Genomic DNA, 21,437 nt, shown 5'->3' with positions numbered 1-21,437 from the left:
TAAAAAAAACATAAGAAAATTATCAGGAAAAACATTGTTGAAATGAGGGGAGAGGAATGTCATGCTGCTCTTTTGTGAGATCATCATGAAACCTTGTATTTTGGGGTGCTTCACAGTTGCCATTGGAAGAGTTAGACCTGGGGTGAACTCAGTGGTTAATTTGTAAAGAAATAAGGGGCATAATATCAAGCACGGCGTTACAATTAGCACAGCTTTTGCGGCAGAAAACTGCTGCTAAAGCGGCGATAATGGGCTTGATAATATGCCGCAGAGAATTCCAATAGAAGCCCATGTTGACACCAGGACATGGGCTTCTATGGGAATTCTCAAGGGCATATTATCAAACCCAATATCGCCGCTTTAGCAGCAGTTTTCTGCCGCTAAAGTGGTGATAATTTTAACCCCGTTTCTTGATAATATGCCCCTCAGTGCTTGGGATCTCATCAGGAGACAACTTGCATGAGCCCATTTCTCCTGTTAGTGCCGCCTAAAACAGAATCAACTACTCAACATGAAAGTGGGCAGAGGATGTGATGTAATTGCCAGAGTTCCGGAGCTCGGGACCCAGATTTGAGTCTCGGAGTCAGTTCGACATCCTGTGATTTAGGGAAAATTACTTAATTTCCCTGTAAATGAATGTGTCCTTAACTGGTGCTCATGAAAAGCACCGGTGTTGTAATGAAGTGCCGGTGCTGAGCACTGGAAACTACCGGCTAAATTAAGTACTGGGTGAACTCCTGTTGGAGCCCATGACGATCTATGTTCTTGTACTATTGACTGCTTCAATAAAGCATCTTGCCAACCTATATGTTGTGAGTCTGCTTTCCTTCCTGTTCAGTTAACCAGTAAGAGGGGTGAAGGAAAGTGTACTGCCACAATAACATAAAAGGGGAGAAAAAGCTATGGACATGAGAAAGTCAGCTGAAGAAACAGAGGGAATATAAAAAACAGCCAAGCAGATATGGGGGGTTAACACAGGCACTAAAGTAGGTGAGCGGAAAAAGGAAAATACAAAAAAATACAGAAGGCCATAATGCATCCTAGTTGTTAAAAAGTAAGAAATAATAAATATGACTTACTAGCACCGCTGGGAAGGGCTGGTGCGGAGTTTGTGGTGACACCGAATCTTTGGCCATGATGCCTTCCTCCCCTTTTTGGTTGTCTTCAGTAGTCCTGAAGGGAGGAAAGATAAAGAGGAGCCTGATTAGTACTTACTACTACTCTACATTTTACATGCAAACAATTCTACCACCTGAAGAAGCAATGATTTTCTTCCCTTCCTCGCCACAATAAAAATAAAAGTTACCTGTCCTACATATTGTTTCCTACAAATGATTTTGCTCCTCCACTTGTTTCATATTTTTTCCCTCTTTGGTCACTCTTAAAGCTATGAGCAAAATCACACTCCCTTTGTATACTGCACCTCACCAAGATGTACACTGTCTTAGTTAGAAAGTCACATAAGTAATGGGAAAATGCACCATATATCAGACTATTCCCATACATCAACTTAATCATACCTTGCTTAACCTGGAAAAGAATGATTCATTTGATGTCCTTTACTCCTCTTCCAAATCCTCCCAGCCTACACCATGCCTGTCATGCTGACAACATGCTCCACTTAACTTTGAAACACTTAAATATTACATGTCTACTTCTTTGAAACAAAGATAATGGACGCAGCCACTCCAGTACAAAGAGTGCATTTATTTATTTGAGTGGCACCAATGTGTTTCAGCTCTGAAATGAGCCTTGATCACTGCATAGATGGTACCACTCACATAAATAAATGTCCTTCTTGCACCAGAAGGCCTGTGTGTGCCCACAGTCTTTGTAACAAAGGATTGGGAAAGGGTGCAACCTTGTGATGTGTCACCTGCCGCAGGGTGTGGGAGACCCTGGTGTGGCAGCACATACTGAGCTGCACAGTCTCCCAATGCAGCTTCCGTACCACCAGGCTGTACCCTTTCCCTGCCGAGCCACCTACTACCAGCCTGAGGGGGAGCTGGGGTGAGAAAGTTAGAGCTGCCATGTCCACCTCAATAGTGTATCAGAGCAGTGGTTCCCACATTTTTGACTCCTGAAGACCCCCAGTAAGTCACTATTGGAAGCCAGGGACCCCCAAGCAATTTGTACTATTTAAATTTCAAACATTAATACAGAAGTCCGTGAAAAATACACAAACAAGTGCGTACCAAACAAATACTCTCATAGCTAAAGATTTGATTATTTTATATTTGAAAAATTGGCAAAAATGTAAAGATTTTAATGGGAAGGTTGGTGCTGCACCTCGGCCACAAATTTTTCAATGTTTGCTTTTATTTTGCGGTATGAGGCTCCTGCTTCTGGCAGGGTCGTACTGGAAACCCAAGGCAGCCCTGGCAAATGTTGTCAGAACAGTCCCTCCACTATGCGCACTAAGTGTAGTGAGTGAGCCTGACCACTATAAAGGGAGCTTTGGGGGGCTGTCTCCCCACCCCCTAAGTAAATTTGCAAAACATTGTGCATTTCACATACATTTGTCATTATATATTGAATTGTATTAGCTTTTAAAGCATAGTAAATGATGCCCTTACTGTGTAGCAGGATACAACGATCTTTTGTTGGGCTCCTCAATGATTCCCTCACTATCACCCTCCTACAGTGCCTCTTATCTCTCGGTAGCTCCTGTGTCACATGTATTGCATTTGTTTCATAGCATCTCTCATAACAGTGTAGGGCAGGGACAATGAATCATACATGTGCAAATCAGTGTATAGTAAATGTTACATAAGGCAAAGGGGACTTCAAGGTGTGGGATTCATGTCATCTATACCGGTAGAAATTTTTTAAGAGTGCTTGGTCTGGAGAAGCACAAACTCAGGATTCAGAACATAACAGTGGTTAGCATTGACGTTAATAAGAATTTATTTCTACCCAAATAAACCTTTATTAATAGCATCAGGATAGTGAAAGACTGAGAGAAAACATAACTTACTATCTTGTACCATGCAGTTTGAATGCAGCTATTTGATGGCAGTTCATAGCTCACTGTACTAGTTTACGATTGTAACTTATGAACTGCACAGTAACAACAGAAGCTCAGTGACAAAAGCCGTAACCCACTGAGCTATGCACATACAATATTGTTTTTTTAAATGCATAGTACATGTTCTTTGGCGCAGGCATATTAAACCTCTGCGCTTCCTTAGAGCAGTCAAAGCTGCCAATAGACAAAACCACCATCTCTCTCTCCAGCAGGTACATTAATCACTGGAGTTATCTTGAAACTTTTATTGTTGCATTGAAAACTGTTGATTATACAAGGAACTTTACATTGCTTTTTAAAACTCCTGCCTGGGGACCCCCTGGGAATGTGCCACGGACCCCTAGGGGTCCAGGGACACCAGTTTGGGAACCCATTACCATAGTTGAACAAAACGGGTGTAGGGCTCAGAGATGTGGCCCTGCCTGCCTCTGCCATAGCTGGGAACAGTTCTTCAAAAACAATACAACATGCAATAAATATAGACCAGAATCGGCTCTATATTGCTCGTACAATGCCCAGCCGGGCATTGAAGTTTTAATAATCAATAGAATTATTTTCTGACATATAATAGATTGAAGAGTGGGACACAGTCCTGTGTCCTTAACAACTGAACAAAAAGGTACAGACAGTCAAACAAAAGAAACATACATCAGGCTGAAGAATGAAGCTTTTTGCCAATTCGAGATACAAGGCAAGCTTTCTTTAAGGTACAAAGTCATGCACAGTTTTTAACAAATGCGTTTAAAATGCATGTTTGTACATGGGGTCGACGACGTTTCGATCTATTCAAAAATTACATAGATCATCATCAGGACTAGAAGGAATAAAAAGCCTGATTTTACAATTCCTGTGAGAATGGAAAAGGAAGAAAGGGAGAAGGAAAAAATATTATCACTGAGAAAAATCAATGGTGCCAGTTACCATGCACGGCATGCCATACGTGAGGAACACAACGAGTGGTTGATTATTGGCGTGAAGGAAGTGGATTTAACTGGTGAATTTACCTGAATGAAAATTGCGAGACAGCGCATTCAGACTGTAAGTTGCTAAAGTGCGCGCGAAGGACTAGCAAGGGTCCTTAATGGGGCGTGTGGTAAGCCATGCGAAGAAAACGTTGTTCGGTGAGCTAGTGCATGATCGAGTGAAACCGAACAGTCAATCGGACGTGAGGACTACGGTGAGCCGGTAACGCCGTGACTAAAAGGCAAAAGAAAGCACGAAACTAACCCAATTCGGGAGACGAATCGCCTCTAGAGCAAGTACACACAGTCCCAATGGTAACGCGGATCAATCGGCCTGAATTAAACCATGGCTGTTAAGCTGAAAACTAAGAACGGGAAAGGTATTAACCGGGGCTCCCCAATGCGGGAGGGGCGGAGGGAGGGGAGGGGAGGGACTCACCAATTGTAGGCTCCAGCTTGTTGTGGGAATTAATAGCACGACCAACTACCCAACAAAACGGCCTGAGAATCCAAGGTCCGCCTGTGGAAAGACGTAGCGTGGGAATTAGGAGATAAAGTAACAGGGTCGAGGACAACAAAACTAACCAGCTAGAGCACTTACCAGTGTCAAGGGGGAATTGCACGATCGCCAGTTGGTAGTGCCTGCCTCGGCTTGTTGGTATAAGAAAGCCACAGGAAACACGTGACAGCCAAGCCTAGGTCATGTGATAGGAAGTGCCGGCTGCGCTGGGATGTGATTAACCGAAGTGAATAGACGGCGGACATGTTGGGTCAGTGTTATGTGATTCAAGTGAATGGAAGGAACAGAAAGAGAATAAATAAAAACCATAATAGGTTAATTAAAAACAATATCAATCTTCCACATTTTGTACAGGCAGGGAAACAGTCATAGAAAACTCTGAAAACAAGGATTTGGAACAAAGTTTTCGGAAGCGTCTAAATTAGAGAAAGCCAGTCCTCATTCCTGTTTAGACCATTGCGGATAGTATCAAGTAGAATAATAAGTTTCAGCTCTTCTTTATTCAGGATTTGTGCCAGATCGCCACCTCTTGGCGGCAGCTTGATGACTCGTAGAACAGTCCATTTGATGTCTTTGTCCTGGTGATTGGCCTGTTGAAAATGTTCAACCAGTGGTGCATTAGGGACATTACAGCGAATCCTGCTGCGGTGTTGACCAATCCTCGTTTTAATCTTCTGGGTAGTCTGCCCTATATAGTTTTTCTTGCAAGGGCACTGAATCAAATAGACCACATTACATGTATTGCAATTTGAGAAACCATTGGAATTAATAGTAATGTCACCGAAAGAAAAAGATTTACCTTCTAAGGTTAGATCACATAAATTACAATTACCACATTTCGCGTGTCCCAGTAATGGCGTGAGACCCCAACATGCATTAAGAGTTGTGGGAGATGTTTTTTTGGGGATCGCAGCGCGCACTAGGTGATCTTTTAAATTGCGGTTTTTTCGGAAGGCAAATAGTGGTCTTTCCAGATTGAGGTTGCCCGCATTCAGTATGGGCCAGTGTTTCAGAACAGATTTCCGCATCTGATTGGAGATGACAGAGAAAGTGGTGACACAGACAATTCTTTTGGTTTCTTTCTTGGGGTTGGGTGTGAGCAGTGTTTCCCTGGGGCAATACCATGCCCTTTTCTGGGCGTTGCGAACAAGTCGCTTGGGGTAACCTCGTGCTTTGAGTTTTTCGGACAGGACCGAAGCCTCGGTGAAGTAATTCTCTTTTGAAAAGCAGTTGCGCCGAATGCGCAAAAATTGAGAATATGGTAAGGAGTCCCTCAAGGCCCTAGGGTGATTACTCTCATATCTAAGCAATGTATTCCGTTCGGTGGGCTTCCTGTAAAGTTTGGTGAGAAGCTCACCTTCAGAGTGATATATGGTCAAATCAAGGAAGGGAATGGATGAAGAGTCAGTGGAGAGTGTGAACTGGAGACCAAGGCAGTTATTATTAAGCCAGTGTTGGAAATTGGTCAGTGAGTCAGTACTATTGTGCCAAATTAGAAAAATATCGTCAATATATCGACGCCACATTTGGATGCCAGATATAAAGGGGTTAGTGGGTGACAAAATGGTGGTGGTTTCCAGAAAATCCATGCAAAGAATGGCCAAGTTCGGGGCAAAAATAGCGCCCATCGACGTGCCTTTGACCTGCTGGAAAAATATGTCATCAAAACAAAAGAAGTTCCTAGTGAGGCAAATCTCAAGTAATTTCAGAATAAATAATGTGGGGACTCCATGCGGCCTAGGTCTAGATTCAAGAATTTGTTGGATAACTCTGAGGGCAAAGGGCTGTGGAATATTGGTATAAAGTGATTCCACGTCAAGAGTACACAGGAGGTGCTCAGAAGGATCAAATGGGTGGTGCTCTATCAAATTGATCATGTCCATGCTGTCTCTAATATAGCATTGAGTCTGAGGCACGTAGTCTTTTATAAAATAGTTGACATACTGACCGAGCGGTTCTAGAATAGAGCCGCAACCAGAGACTATAGGGCGGCCGGGGGGAGTGGTAAGGTGTTTGTGTATTTTTGGAAGAGTGTAAATTACCGGTGTCCTGGGTGATTTGGCATTGAGAAATTGGAGTTCTTTAGGGCTAAGAAAACCCTCATCTCTTCCTTCAGTGGTAATTTGAAATATAAGAGCCTGTAATTCAGTTGTGGGGTCTCTAGGAAGTCTGCAGTAGTGTTCAGTGTTGTGTAGTTGGCGGAATACCTCTGCTTTGTAATCAGTCAGTTCTTGAAGAACTATACCTCCACCCTTGTCTGCGGATTTAATGATAACGGAGTCGTTATTTTTTAGAGATTCAATAGCTTTCTTTTCTGGAAGGGTAATGTTAAATGGAATAAACTTTTTTGTGTCTTTCAAGGTATTGAGGTCTTTGAGTACCATTTTTTTAAAGGTGACGATTTCCACCGGTACCATGTTTGATGTTGGGAAAAAGGTTGAAGGGGGACGGAATGGTGTAAATGCCGTCGGTTGAGGTGTGGCATTATTCAAAAAATAGGCATGCAGGCGGAGGCGTCTGAAAAATCTAAGTAGCTCAGCATGAAGGTCAAGATAGTTAGGATGCGTTGTAGGGACAAAAGAGAGTCCTTTACTGAGCAGAGATAATTCAGTGTCAAGTAGGGTGTGTGAAGACAGATTAAAAATGGGAATAGTTGCCAATTGTGGGGTGGTGGTCATGGCGGAGTTTACCATTGGTAAAACTTCTGTCTGGTCTGCCGTTCGCCGGGTTGGTTGTACCATCTCTGTGCCCGTTTGACTCGCCCCCGTCTCGACGGTTCTGTCTGGCCTCTGCCTAAAAAATTCTGATTTCTGGAGGAAGTACTAGGGCCCTCACCTGGGTCAGAGTTATCGGAGGATTCTGCTGAGGTGTCTGAGAAGCCAACAAGGGTATTCCGTTTGTTGAAGCGACCCCAAGGTCTGTTGTTCTGCGGATTTGAGTAAGATCTGTTGGTATAAAAGTCTTTTTGAAGGTAGGGGTATGTACGTTCAACTGAATATGCCTTGATATCCTTCTTTACTTTGAGAGATTTTTTGTTTTGTTCAATTCTCTGGAATTCATCAACGGATTTTTGAACAGATTCAATCAATTTCTTGGCCTCAGTGACTGAACTGGAGTCTTTTATCTGTTTCTCAATCTCAGTCAGTTCCTCAATGAGTGTCGTTAGTGTTTCGGTTGCAATCTCGATACCCAGGACTAACCAATGTCTAGAGCACGTTGTGCCAATATAACTGAAGTTGGTAATGTATTTGGGGTTGTCCGTGAATATACCAGGAATATTTCTCACTTGGAGCCCCACTGGGATAATGTCGGCTTTAAGGTATTCAGTTAACATACGAACCATGAGTTGGAGACGTATCTGCTTTTTCTTACATTTTTCTAGTTGTTCTGACAGGGAAATATTTGGGCTAGCAGTGTTGTCAGCTGCATCGGTAAATAGTGATGGACCTTCGCAGATCTTCTTTATGTATTCATCTGAGTATAGAGGTGCATGGTCTGACATATTAATTGAAAGGTCAAGTTGAAGTTAGAAGGAATTAAAGGAGAACAAGGACAGGCCACTCAATTTGAGAGAATTAGGGAGAGCATCCCTTACAATCCAGCGATTGTGCTAACTATATTAATGCTTGACAAGGGGAAACCCGTTAGGTAGGAAGGACCCAGGGTACGTACTTATTTAAAAAACAAAAGGTCCTTCAAAAACAATACAACATGCAATAAATATAGACCAGAATCGGCTCTATATTGCTCGTACAATGCCCAGCCGGGCATTGAAGTTTTAATAATCAATAGAATTATTTTCTGACATATAATAGATTGAAGAGTGGGACACAGTCCTGTGTCCTTAACAACTGAACAAAAAGGTACAGACAGTCAAACAAAAGAAACATACATCAGGCTGAAGAATGAAGCTTTTTGCCAATTCGAGATACAAGGCAAGCTTTCTTTAAGGTACAAAGTCATGCACAGTTTTTAACAAATGCGTTTAAAATGCATGTTTGTACATGGGGTCGACGACGTTTCGATCTATTCAAAAATTACATAGATCATCATCAGGACTAGAAGGAATAAAAAGCCTGATTTTACAATTCCTGTGAGAATGGAAAAGGAAGAAAGGGAGAAGGAAAAAATATTATCACTGAGAAAAATCAATGGTGCCAGTTACCATGCACGGCATGCCATACGTGAGGAACACAACGAGTGGTTGATTATTGGCGCGAAGGAAGTGGATTTAACTGGTGAATTTACCTGAATGAAAATTGCGAGACAGCGCATTCAGACTGTAAGTTGCTAAAGTGCGCGCGAAGGACTAGCAAGGGTCCTTAATGGGGCGTGTGGTAAGCCATGCGAAGAAAACGTTGTTCGGTGAGCTAGTGCATGATCGAGTGAAACCGAACAGTCAATCGGACGTGAGGACTATGGTGAGCCGGTAACGCCGTGACTAAAAGGCAAAAGAAAGCACGAAACTAACCCAATTCGGGAGACGAATCGCCTCTAGAGCAAGTACACACAGTCCCAATGGTAACGCGGATCAATCGGCCTGAATTAAACCATGGCTGTTAAGCTGAAAACTAAGAACGGGAAAGGTATTAACCGGGGCTCCCCAATGCGGGAGGGGCGGAGGGAGGGGACATGATCAATTTGATAGAGCACCACCCATTTGATCCTTCTGAGCACCTCCTGTGTACTCTTGACGTGGAATCACTTTATACCAATATTCCACAGCCCTTTGCCCTCAGAGTTATCCAACAAATTCTTGAATCTAGACCTAGGCCGCATGGAGTCCCCACATTATTTATTCTGAAATTACTTGAGATTTGCCTCACTAGGAACTTCTTTTGTTTTGATGACATATTTTTCCAGCAGGTCAAAGGCACGTCGATGGGCGCTATTTTTGCCCCGAACTTGGCCATTCTTTGCATGGATTTTCTGGAAACCACCACCATTTTGTCACCCACTAACCCCTTTATATCTGGCATCCAAATATGGCGTCGATATATTGACGATATTTTTCTAATTTGGCACAATAGTACTGACTCACTGACCAATTTCCAACACTGGCTTAATAATAACTGCCTTGGTCTCCAGTTCACACTCTCCACTGACTCTTCATCCATTCCCTTCCTTGATTTGACCATATATCACTCTGAAGGTGAGCTTCTCACCAAACTTTACAGGAAGCCCACCGAACGGAATACATTGCTTAGATATGAGAGTAATCACCCTAGGGCCTTGAGGGACTCCTTACCATATTCTCAATTTTTGCGCATTCGGCGCAACTGCTTTTCAAAAGAGAATTACTTCACCGAGGCTTCGGTCCTGTCCGAAAAACTCAAAGCACGAGGTTACCCCAAGCGACTTGTTCGCAACGCCCAGAAAAGGGCATGGTATTGCCCCAGGGAAACACTGCTCACACCCAACCCCAAGAAAGAAACCAAAAGAATTGTCTGTGTCACCACTTTCTCTGTCATCTCCAATCAGATGCGGAAATCTGTTCTGAAACACTGGCCCATACTGAATGCGGGCAACCTCAAGCTGGAAAGACCACTATTTGCCTTCCGAAAAAACCGCAATTTAAAAGATCCCCTAGTGCGCGCTGCGATCCCCAAAAAAACATCTCCCACAACTCTTAATGCATGTTGGGGTCTCACGCCATTACTGGGACACGCGAAATGTGGTAATTGTAATTTATGTGATCTAACCTTAGAAGGTAAATCTTTTTCTTTCGGTGACATTACTATTAATTCCAATGGTTTCTCAAATTGCAATACATGTAATGTGGTCTATTTGATTCAGTGCCCTTGCAAGAAAAACTATATAGGGCAGACTACCCAGAAGATTAAAACGAGGATTGGTCAACACCGCAGCAGGATTCGCTGTAATGTCCCTAATGCACCACTGGTTGAACATTTTCAACAGGCCAATCACCAGGACAAAGACATCAAATGGACTGTTCTACGAGTCATCAAGCTGCCGCCAAGAGGTGGCGATCTGGCACAAATCCTGAATAAAGAAGAGCTGAAACTTATTATTCTACTTGATACTATCCGCAATGGTCTAAACAGGAATGAGGACTGGCTTTCTCTAATTTAGACGCTTCCGAAAACTTTGTTCCAAATCCTTGTTTTCAGAGTTTTCTATGACTGTTTCCCTGCCTGTACAAAATGTGGAAGATTGATATTGTTTTTAATTAACCTATTATGGTTTTTATTTATTCTCTTTCTGTTCCTTCCATTCACTTGAATCACATAACACTGACCCAACATGTCCGCCGTCTATTCACTTCGGTTAATCACATCCCAGCGCAGCCGGTACTTCCTATCACATGACCTAGGCTTGGCTGTCACGTGTTTCCTGTGGCTTTCTTATACCAACAAGCCGAGGCAGGCACTACCAACTGGCGATCGTGCAATTCCCCCTTGACACTGGTAAGTGCTCTAGCTGGTTAGTTTTGTTGTCCTCGACCCTGTTACTTTATCTCCTAATTCCCACGCTACGTCTTTCCACAGGCGGACCTTGGATTCTCAGGCCGTTTTGTTGGGTAGTTGGTCGTGCTATTAATTCCCACATTAAGCTGGAGCCTACAATTGGTGAGTCCCTCCCCTCCCCTCCCTCCGCCCCTCCCGCATTGGGGAGCCCCGGTTAATACCTTTCCCGTTCTTAGTTTTCAGCTTAACAGCCATGGTTTAATTCAGGCCGATTGATCCGCGTTACCATTGGGACTGTGTGTACTTGCTCTAGAGGCGATTCGTCTCCCGAATTGGGTTAGTTTCGTGCTTTCTTTTGCCTTTTAGTCACGGCGTTACCGGCTCACCGTAGTCCTCACGTCCGATTGACTGTTCGGTTTCACTCGATCATGCACTAGCTCACCGAACAACGTTTTCTTCGCATGGCTTACCACACGCCCCATTAAGGACCCTTGCTAGTCCTTCGCGCGCACTTTAGCAACTTACAGTCTGAATGCGCTGTCTCGCAATTTTCATTCAGGTAAATTCACCAGTTAAATCCACTTCCTTCGCGCCAATAATCAACCACTCGTTGTGTTCCTCACGTATGGCATGCCGTGCATGGTAACTGGCACCATTGATTTTTCTCAGTGATAATATTTTTTCCTTCTCCCTTTCTTCCTTTTCCATTCTCACAGGAATTGTAAAATCAGGCTTTTTATTCCTTCTAGTCCTGATGATGATCTATGTAATTTTTGAATAGATCGAAACGTCGTCGACCCCATGTACAAACATGCATTTTAAACGCATTTGTTAAAAACTGTGCATGACTTTGTACCTTAAAGAAAGCTTGCCTTGTATCTCGAATTGGCAAAAAGCTTCATTCTTCAGCCTGATGTATGTTTCTTTTGTTTGACTGTCTGTACCTTTTTGTTCAGTTGTTAAGGACACAGGACTGTGTCCCACTCTTCAATCTATTATATGTCAGAAAATAATTCTATTGATTATTAAAACTTCAATGCCCGGTTGGGCATTGTACGAGGAATATAGAGCCGATTCTGGTCTATATTTATTGCATGTTGTATTGTTTTTGAAGGACCTTTTGTTTTTTAAATAAGTACGTACCCTGGGTCCTTCCTACCTAACGGGTTTCCCCTTGTCAAGCATTAATATAGCTGGGAACAGTGGCATAGGCATAACTGCAAAAAAGGGAGCAAACATTTAAATACACACACAGGGGCAGTGGCAAGGCAACAAAAACTGAAAATATAGTTGAAGAAAGGGGAGCTGGACCTGAAAGGGGTGGATAGAGATGGATGAGGTCTTGGGAGCTAGAAACACGAGGGACTTACTATGCAAGCGCAGGCTGGAATTTAACAAAATAGCTGTGTGCTTTTGCAACACGAATTGCTATTGTTTAGAAGTGAAATGCATTGCTGGTTTAATATTTTTTCAGAAGTGCATTTTACGTGATTTACATCATTTTGCAGTAATTTTGTGGTATTACATGACAGGAAATTATGAAAATGTGGCATACCCCTAACCTAAACCATCCAAAAGCCAAAACCTGTTGGTAGCAAAAAGTAAATTTTATAGTGCAGCTAACTCGGGTAGGGCTCTATCCTGTCTCACCTACATCCAGCTAGCAAACCTGAAAGCAAATAACCAATCATGGAAAGGCCTATAAAGAGGCACAGCCACAGTAGGGAAGTGATGGAGCAGTTTCCTCCGTAGGAACGATCATCAGCTTAGATTGCTCCTGTTGACCAGACCTGTTTATTCTTTTCTGCTTTCAATGTGTAGGTATTTATACTTTGCATTAAACTCATTCTAGTTACAGTTAATTATTGTGAGGTATAAATAGTAAAGAAACCAGTCTATCAAAATTGCTGAACAGATGCCCAAGCATTCGAACCCATCCTTCTTTTGCCCATCATGCCATCTCAAATTTAACCCAGACATATGCAAATCAGTCTTGGTCCTGGCCCAATAGGAACATTCCAACCCAAACTGCCAGGCCATATCATCCCTGAAATGGAACATAAGCAACCCAAGACCCGCTTCGTTCTAGTTGGGGCTCTTCAGATGGATTCAGCTTGGTTTCAGTGACACAAAGCAAGTGACCTACCTACATCTGGGATACCCCTGGCCTCTTAGGACGTTACATCAAACACACAGAAGGAGATGGGCCTAATGCTTGTAATAGGTCTAACAACTGGCAATCGTTCAGGGTAGCATCACAACCCTTTGTTCTTCTGTCCACCATGGACCCTCAGATTAAACCGGAAAGAGCCAGGTCTTTATGGCTTTGAGAAAGGCAAGATGATTCTGGATCCCTCTGACAGAGGCTGTGAGCGTTGACCTAGCCTGTGCCTATCACTGTTCCCCTGAGTTCAAGGCACCTTGCCATGGGATCCCTGTAGGCCCACCCAAAAACTCGAACAGAACAGCCACAGCCCCTATGGAACATAAAGGACCCCTTCTCCCGAGATATCCACCCAAACAAAACCCTGTTGCCAGTAGAGTACAAGGTCCCCAGTGTTTCCACTGTGCCGAGTGGGGGCACATAGCCAGTCACTGTCCAGTACGCAATCCTCCCAAGGAGCCCATGGAAGTTGGGTATACCCGTGGGTGGGGGTTGTTTGTGGGAGAAACCCCAGAAAGGTACAAAAAGAAGATTCATGTTAATGGGAAAACCCTTGTCGCACTACTACACACCGGGTGTCACCACACTGTCGTTGCCAGAGAACTGATACACGAGTCCCAGATTGTAGAAGGGGAATGCATCCAAGTCACGTGTGTCCATGGGGAAAGAAGCTTTAACTATTAGCAGAAGTGTTGATTGAAATCAATGGAGAACCCCAGTTGAGAAAGGTCGGAATAGTACCCTCTCTCCCTGAATCGGTTCTACTAGGAACCAACCTCCCTAGGTTCCATGAGTACTTGCAATCACTTAGCCCCCCTCCTCCTCTAGTAAACTGGTTAGAAAGCACGCCGTTCTGTAGGGACGATATAGATGAGCTCTCCCTAAAAAAGAGTGAAAACCAGTAAGGAAAAAAAGAGAGGAATGAGCACTATATAACCGGGTTGGTCACATTATACCCACTCATGTCCTTGCTTCTTGAGATGTGCCACAGACGCAAGGCCGGAGCTTCCAAGCAGCACAAAGGGACGAAGCAACACTGCAGCACCCCTGGGAAAAAGCACAAGAGGACCAGACGGAAAGGGTAGGCCCCTTCTTTTGTGTAAAAAAGAGTCTTTTGTATAGAATCACTCAGGAAGTCAATCACACCAAAGAACAATTGCTGATCCCCAAAGCATTTCGGGAACAGGCCTTGTGTCTAGCCTGTAGCCAAACATGGGGTGGGCATTATGGGAAGGAGCATACACCTAGGTATCTTTTGAACAAATTCTACTGGACAGGCATATACCATGAGGTGGCCAGGTACTGTTACTCCTGTGCCCGGTGCCAGCTAGTTAATACACTTGTCCTTCCCCGTGCTCCACTTCACCCCCTCCCAATCATAGATGTTCTTTTTCAAAGGGTGTGGATGGACCTACTAGGCACCCTGATTCCCTCAGCCTGTGGAAACCAGTATATACTCGTACGCCAGCTGTTATCCGGAGGTGATCCCCTTGACCTCTACAACCACCATGAGGGTAGAACAGGCCATGATCACCTTTTTCTCTCGTGTGGGTTTTCCCCACGAGCTATTGACAGACCAGGGTACCCCTTTTATGTCACGGTTGATGAAGCAAGTATGCCAACTCCTGAGGGTTAAACAAATATGCACATCCGTGTATCATCCTCAGACAGACGCATTAGTGGAAAGATATAATAAAACTATCAAAACCATGCTAAGAAAATGCATAGACAAGGCTAGGAGGGACTGGGATCGTCAACTTCCTCTCGTATTATTCCCCATACGGTCCAACGAGCAAAAGTCCACAGGGTTTTCACCATTTGAGCTAATGTTCGGAAGGAAACCCATATTCTCCTCGATATGGTAGCTGAGCAGTGGACAGAGGAGGAGGATGAGGGCCGACCCCCGTTACAGTATAGCACAACCCTAAATGAAACTTTGGCCACTCTCTGGGAAGAAGTATACACTAACATGGAAAACATCCAAGCACAACAGAAACGGAAATATACCAGAACACCAAGCTAAGACAGTTCTCAATAAGGGACCTGGTGCTGATACTCCTACCCACGTCTGATAAAAAGCTGTTAGCCACCTGGCAAGGTCCCTACCGGCTGTTAGACAAAGTCACTCCGGTGACCTATCGCATAGCCATTCCTCACAAAACCCAGACGGACCAAGTATACCATGTTAACTTACTCAAGGCCTTGGACGGTCCGGGACCTGTATCTCCATGTAAAAACATCTCCGTTCACCACGTAGCCATGGATAAACACCTAGAGATATCCCTGGCCCCCCGGACTCTTAAGGAGGAGGGGCATATCCAGTTAGGTAAACCGATAAGGGAGGAACAGAAACAGAAATTGCACTCCTTGTGTAACGCCTACCACTCTGTTTTGTTTGGAGTATCAGACCGAATGACCTTGGTTGTGCACAACATCGTCACAGACACCCTGAGACCGATCAAACTGAGACCTTACTGTATCTCAGCCGCGAGAAGACAGGCAGTCGACCTAGAGGTAAAAGCCATACTAGAAACTGACATTTTTGAACCCTCCAATAGTGCCTGTTCCTCCACAGTCGTCCTTGTTCCCAAACCCGATGGAAGCATAAGGTTCTGTATCGACTTCCGCCGACTGAACGCCGTTTCTAAATTTGATGCCTTGAGCTGACAAACTCATTGAACTCCTAGGGGATGCTAGAGCTTTGTCAACCATAGACCTGACAAAGGAATACTGGCAAATCCCACTCTCTCCTGAGGATAGAGAAAAAAACTGCCTTCTCCACGCCATCTGGCCTGTTCCACTTCAAGGTCCTCCCCTTTGGTCTTCACAGTGCCCCAACCACATTCCAAAGGTTAATGGACGTCCTTTTGTCTTCCCATCAGTCAAATGCCGTAGCGTATCTGGACGACATAGTCGTACACAGCCCAGACTGGAGCTCACATCTCTTCCATCTAGGCGAGGTCTCAAAAACCCTACAAGAAGCAGGCCTCACAATCAATCCAAAGAAAACTACATTTAGGACTGACCATATCTAGTATCTAGGCTATGACATCCAGGCAGGGAACATCAGACCACAAGTGAACAAACTAGAGGCCAACTCGAATATTCCCTTTCCTTCACTCGAAAAGAGGTCCAATCCTTCCTAGGCCTAGTGGGGTACTATAGACGGTTGATTCAACACTTCTCTGACAGGGCCAGCCCCCTCACAGATCTCCTCACCAAAACATTTACAGGAAATCTTATCCACTGGTCAGCTCTTCAGTAGCAAAGCTTTCAAAGACTCAAAGAGACCTTATGTACCGCTCCTGTCCTAACTTGTCCCGATTTCAAAAAGACCTCTGTTCTCCAGACCGATGCCTCTGGAAGGGGCCTCGGTGCCATACTTTTCCAACCTGATGACAGGGGAGATCTACGCCCCGTTCTGTTCCTCAGCAGACAACTATTCCCTAGGGAAACCCGGTACGCCACGATCGAGAAGGAATGTCTGGCCATCAAATGGGCTATGAAAGCCCTCCAGTATTACCTCTTAGGCTGGCATTTCCTCTTACTTACAGGCCATGCCTCTCTTACCTGCCTTTCTCAGCACAAGGACTCCAATCCAATGGTTTCTTGCATTGCAGCCTTTCTCCTTCAGGTTCTGGGGAAACTACAGACAAACGTGGAGTTCCTATCCTGGTTTCCAGCCTCTGAATGGCCCACTCGCCCATTCTCAGAGGGAAGGCGATGTGAGGAGTCCAGCCAAGCCCATCACGAGCATCACGAGGAACCCAACATGGCGGCGGTTATGGACCAACCCGGAAGGGAGGGACGCGGTATAGACATCCAAATGCATAGTGGGAGCATCACGAATCAAGAAGGAGGAAGACAGACAGGGCGGCACACATCGTCATAGGCGAATGAAGGAGTGGTAGAGTGTTGCGATAGGACTGGACCGGAGGTGAACACGAGAACCGGAGCTGCTGAGAGAGCCAGAGAAGAGCCTCCGGAGGTCGTGGACTTCCCCTGAGAGGAGGAGAGGACCCAAGTGTCGAGACACACTCGCAGAGCACCATTGTAGAGACCAGTGCTTCCAGGAGGGACAAGGAGGCTGGATCTCTCATCACCACGGCCCGGGAGGGTCGTGAGCTAGGGCAAGTGCCGTCTGGACTTTCCCTTTCGTTAAAGGGTTGGTGGGAAGGGTTGAGGGCCATGTCGCCGTGAGCACCATTACTCCCCACACCTAGGCACTTCACGGGTAGAGCACTGGTGGAGGATCACTAATCCCCAACCAAGTGGAGTATATTTTACTAACCAAGTCCAGTCCTGAAATTTATGGGAAAATTAGAAAACTGGAGGGAGTGAGTTTACTATTATAATTCCAACCCAACTAAAATTGGGAAAAGGACATTAATAAAAGGTGTGAGATGTACTTTTCTAAGTCCAGTTTAGCAAAAATTTCAGAAATTACTTTCATTAAAGTGGGTGAAATTTATTAGTCAACCCTAGTCTCAAAAACATTGAGGGAAGTGCATAAACCGGAACAGAAACATTTCATATTTTACAATTCTCAACAATTCCTAAAGTGTATTAATATAGGGGGTGGGATTTAATATTCTAACTATAGTTTAGCAATGATTAGAGAAAGTGCATAAATTAAAAGGACATGTTTACTATTCTCCAGTCTCACACACACTGGGGAAATTACCTTATTTTTGATGAGTGGTGAGATTTACTTCTATAAGTCTAATTCAAATAAAAATGGGTAAAGTACATGAATTAAAGGGGTGTGATTTACTATTCTAACTCCAATCCAACAAGAACTGGGGAAAGTGCATTATGTAAACTGGTTGAGATTAACGATTCTAACTCTAATCTCACAAACATTAGGGAAAGTACATGAAAGCAGGGGGCGGTGGGTTAACAATTATCATTCTAACATTTAAAATAATCGATTAAAACATATATATATATATATATATATTTAGTAATATATAAATGCAGCACTATCCACACAAATATGAACACCCCAAAAATGTACCTCATTTTTGAAAACTTAAAGAAAAACAAATACCACAATTTCATTTGAAGCCCCAAAAATGCCCACCTATACATCAATGAACTACAGAACCTGCATAATGAATTCTTTCCTATATAGTCCAAAATAAATTAACACCTATTTTTAAAAAAAATGTAATCATTAACCTGGTAAATAAATAAAAAACAGCCGCTCCAGCCTCTGACGCCATAGATGAGGACCATAGCGGTCTTCCCTCCAATGCCCAGCCAACATCTAAATTGCGTGGGCTGACCGCCAAGGCTGCAGGCGGAAAGACTGACAAAAAAGCAATCGCGGGACCAGTCCTACCAAGATCTAAATCAGGCCCTAAATCCCATGATAATTTAGCAATCATCATATTTTGACCATGATATTATGACCAAACAATATTTTGGAGTCGATATTCACGTACCATACCGTTGCAACATGCTCAAAAGTGTTGAAGGGCAAAACGTATTCCAGGAGATTGCAATCTATTTCCTTGAAGAAAACTTGTGATCATACTTGGTGATATATTCTCATCCACATGGTTTCCTAGTGCATGAAAGTAGCTTTTGTACATCTTTAGCACCATGTTCCCTCTTATGAGGATCCCCCTCAAATTCCAGGTAATGCTTATATTTTCTCTTGTGTTAAACCTTAATAAGCAGAGCCAAAAGGGTAATTTTCTCAAGATAATGTTGGTGAGTTCTTCCTTAGCAAATTCCAAAGTCTTCAGATTACAAACAAAGGGCCCGGTTACGATGTTGCGTGGACCGCCAGCGACAAGCCGGCGGTGGTGATCCACCCATCATCCAGAGTATCGGTCCGACAGCTGGATTACAATACCGGCAGTCGGAGCGATTTGAGTGGGGGAAAAAATGCTGCCTCCAACAGGTTCAGGGAATCCGCTGGGTAGTTAGTAGGACCGTATTCCCTACAATAGGGGCAGTGTCTGTTCAGGCACCGCCGTTGGAATTACGATGCCCATTTCCCTATGCCTTTACATGTCGGTCCGACCGTCATGTAAAGGCAGACCAGAAGGGACTTTGGGGGCTCCTAGCAGGGCCCGTCCCCTGTGGGCCTCCGCTATGGGTCACGGGGGGCACATGTGGTGCCCCCACTAAACATCCATGTACTGTGTGTCAGGCACCACATAGTGACTGGTTTACAGTGCATAGATGTTCAAAAACATTCCTTTTTCCATTGCGGCTTGTGCTGCGGCACTTTTCTGGGCCTCAGCACAAGCAGCAATGGAAAAAGTGATATTCATGACTGCCTGGGTTGAAAACAGTTGTCCTCTTTTCCAGCACCTGTGAAACCATTTGGCGACTATCAATGCAAATGGAAAACAAGGCTCTAATTGCGCATAAGATCTCTATCAAAGTAGACACTTACGCGTAACTATAATTTGGGAAGTTGCCCCTGTTAAATGGAACCCCCAATGATGACCCATAAATCATAGATACAGCAAAGTTACAGGTTAATCATGAAATTGTACCAGATGTTTAAGTAATCTTGTGCGATATGTGTAATGTTACGAAGCATATTTCCTTAATGGTAATAAAAACCTTATATCTTTTTCTAAATGACAAACATAGCTTGGACTCTTTTTTTTATTTTTAACAAGGTTAAGTATACATTCAGTGATCTTAGCAAGTAGTGATCTCCGTCTAGGTGGAGGTCTCCTTCAGGACGGAATTCACCATATTGGTGTGGAGACCTATAGCTAGATTTAACCTTATGAGTTTCCACACCCTCAAATGAGGGGGTAGAGATTCCTATGACAGAATTTACAACTAGAAAGGCAGTATTAGTAACTTTCCGGCTGTTGGTGGAGAGCTCTGTATTGAAAAAAATAGGAAAAAAATAACAACATTCAATATATATTAATGTAATTTTAAAACATATATAAAACAACCCTAGCCTAACTCTCCTCACTTAGAACTATTATGCTAACATGACACGACACATCAACTCAAAAAGTTAATATCTTATTAAATTATATTTTAAATTAATGATTTATATAATAATTCATTTTATTTTATTTTTAAATATATTCATTACACTTTAAATTTGTTCACCCTTGCAGTACCAGTTGTATATAAAATATTACAAGCTTGATTGGAGGATGTGTTTTATGTTACTATCATTTTAAATGATGTTTAATTTAGTTTACCATTTAAATTAAATTACATTACATTAAATTGTAATTTAATAGTTAAACATTTATTATATGTTTTATTATAATGCTACATTATTTCAATTTAATAATAATAATAGTAATAATTAATAAAAAATAATATTGAAATTAGTAAAAAACTAAATGTTGTGTAAAATGTCATTCATATTTGTTTATTTTATACTTCTTCCTGTATGTTGCTAGTGGTCGATGTATTTCTTTCCTTTAATGATTTTTATAGGAGTGTGTTGCAGTAATGGTTGGACATTTGTGGTGCTCGACTTAATCCAAGGCTTGGTTGGAGTAGATTTAAGCTTGTTTTTTTCATTAGTAGATGTAGGTGTGTATTTTGTAAATTGAGATTGCTCCAACACATACGTGGGTGTGCTTTTGTAAAAGTATGTGCCCCACCACACCTCTCCATTAATTTCTCTAAACCCTACTCATTTAGTAGTAATTATTACCCTTTTTCACTTCTCCTCACTGACCCTCTCACGTTCACTACTAAAATGTACATCTCTGTGTGTGAAGATCTCCGCATCTACGGCGGACAGCTCCATACAGTAAAGACAGGACAGGTGGAGGTGGAGAACACCGGCCGGAGTATTGCGAATTGCATCTTCGATCATCTAATGATCAAAATTAAGTTACAACTCCACTCTTCAGATGGAGAAAGTGGGGCGGTTGATCCTGCTCTTATCTGGCGCCAGGGAGTGGAATGCCCTTCCAGTTCAACTTCATGCTTCTAGGAAGATTGTGACATTTAAGACATTTAAGAGACTTCTTAAGACCTGGCTCTTCAGCTCCGCTTTCTAGTACCACTGTTATTAGGGATCAGAGGTGCTACTTAGCGCCGAGACACTCTTTGAGTGGCTTACACACTCTATAAATCCTTAAATAATAAATAATAATATTAATTCTGGCGTATGTAAATGAGTAATACTTTACATATTCGAAAATCCTATAAAAGAGGTACTTAATGGTTCAGTGAGTCTGCACTAGTATCTTGTATTTGGGTTTCAATGGACAGCAGTGATACATGCTGCAAGGTATTTCTTACATCTCTTGACTTTCGCAGGCCTCAGAGAACTGGCCTGACTGTGTGTGCCTGTGTGTCTAAATATGACATGATTTATGAG

This window comes from Triturus cristatus, chromosome 2_2 (assembly GCF_964204655.1).
Source record: "Triturus cristatus chromosome 2_2, aTriCri1.1, whole genome shotgun sequence".
Taxonomy (NCBI): Eukaryota; Metazoa; Chordata; class Amphibia; order Caudata; family Salamandridae; genus Triturus; species Triturus cristatus.
Note: the sequence above shows the minus strand (reverse complement) of the source record.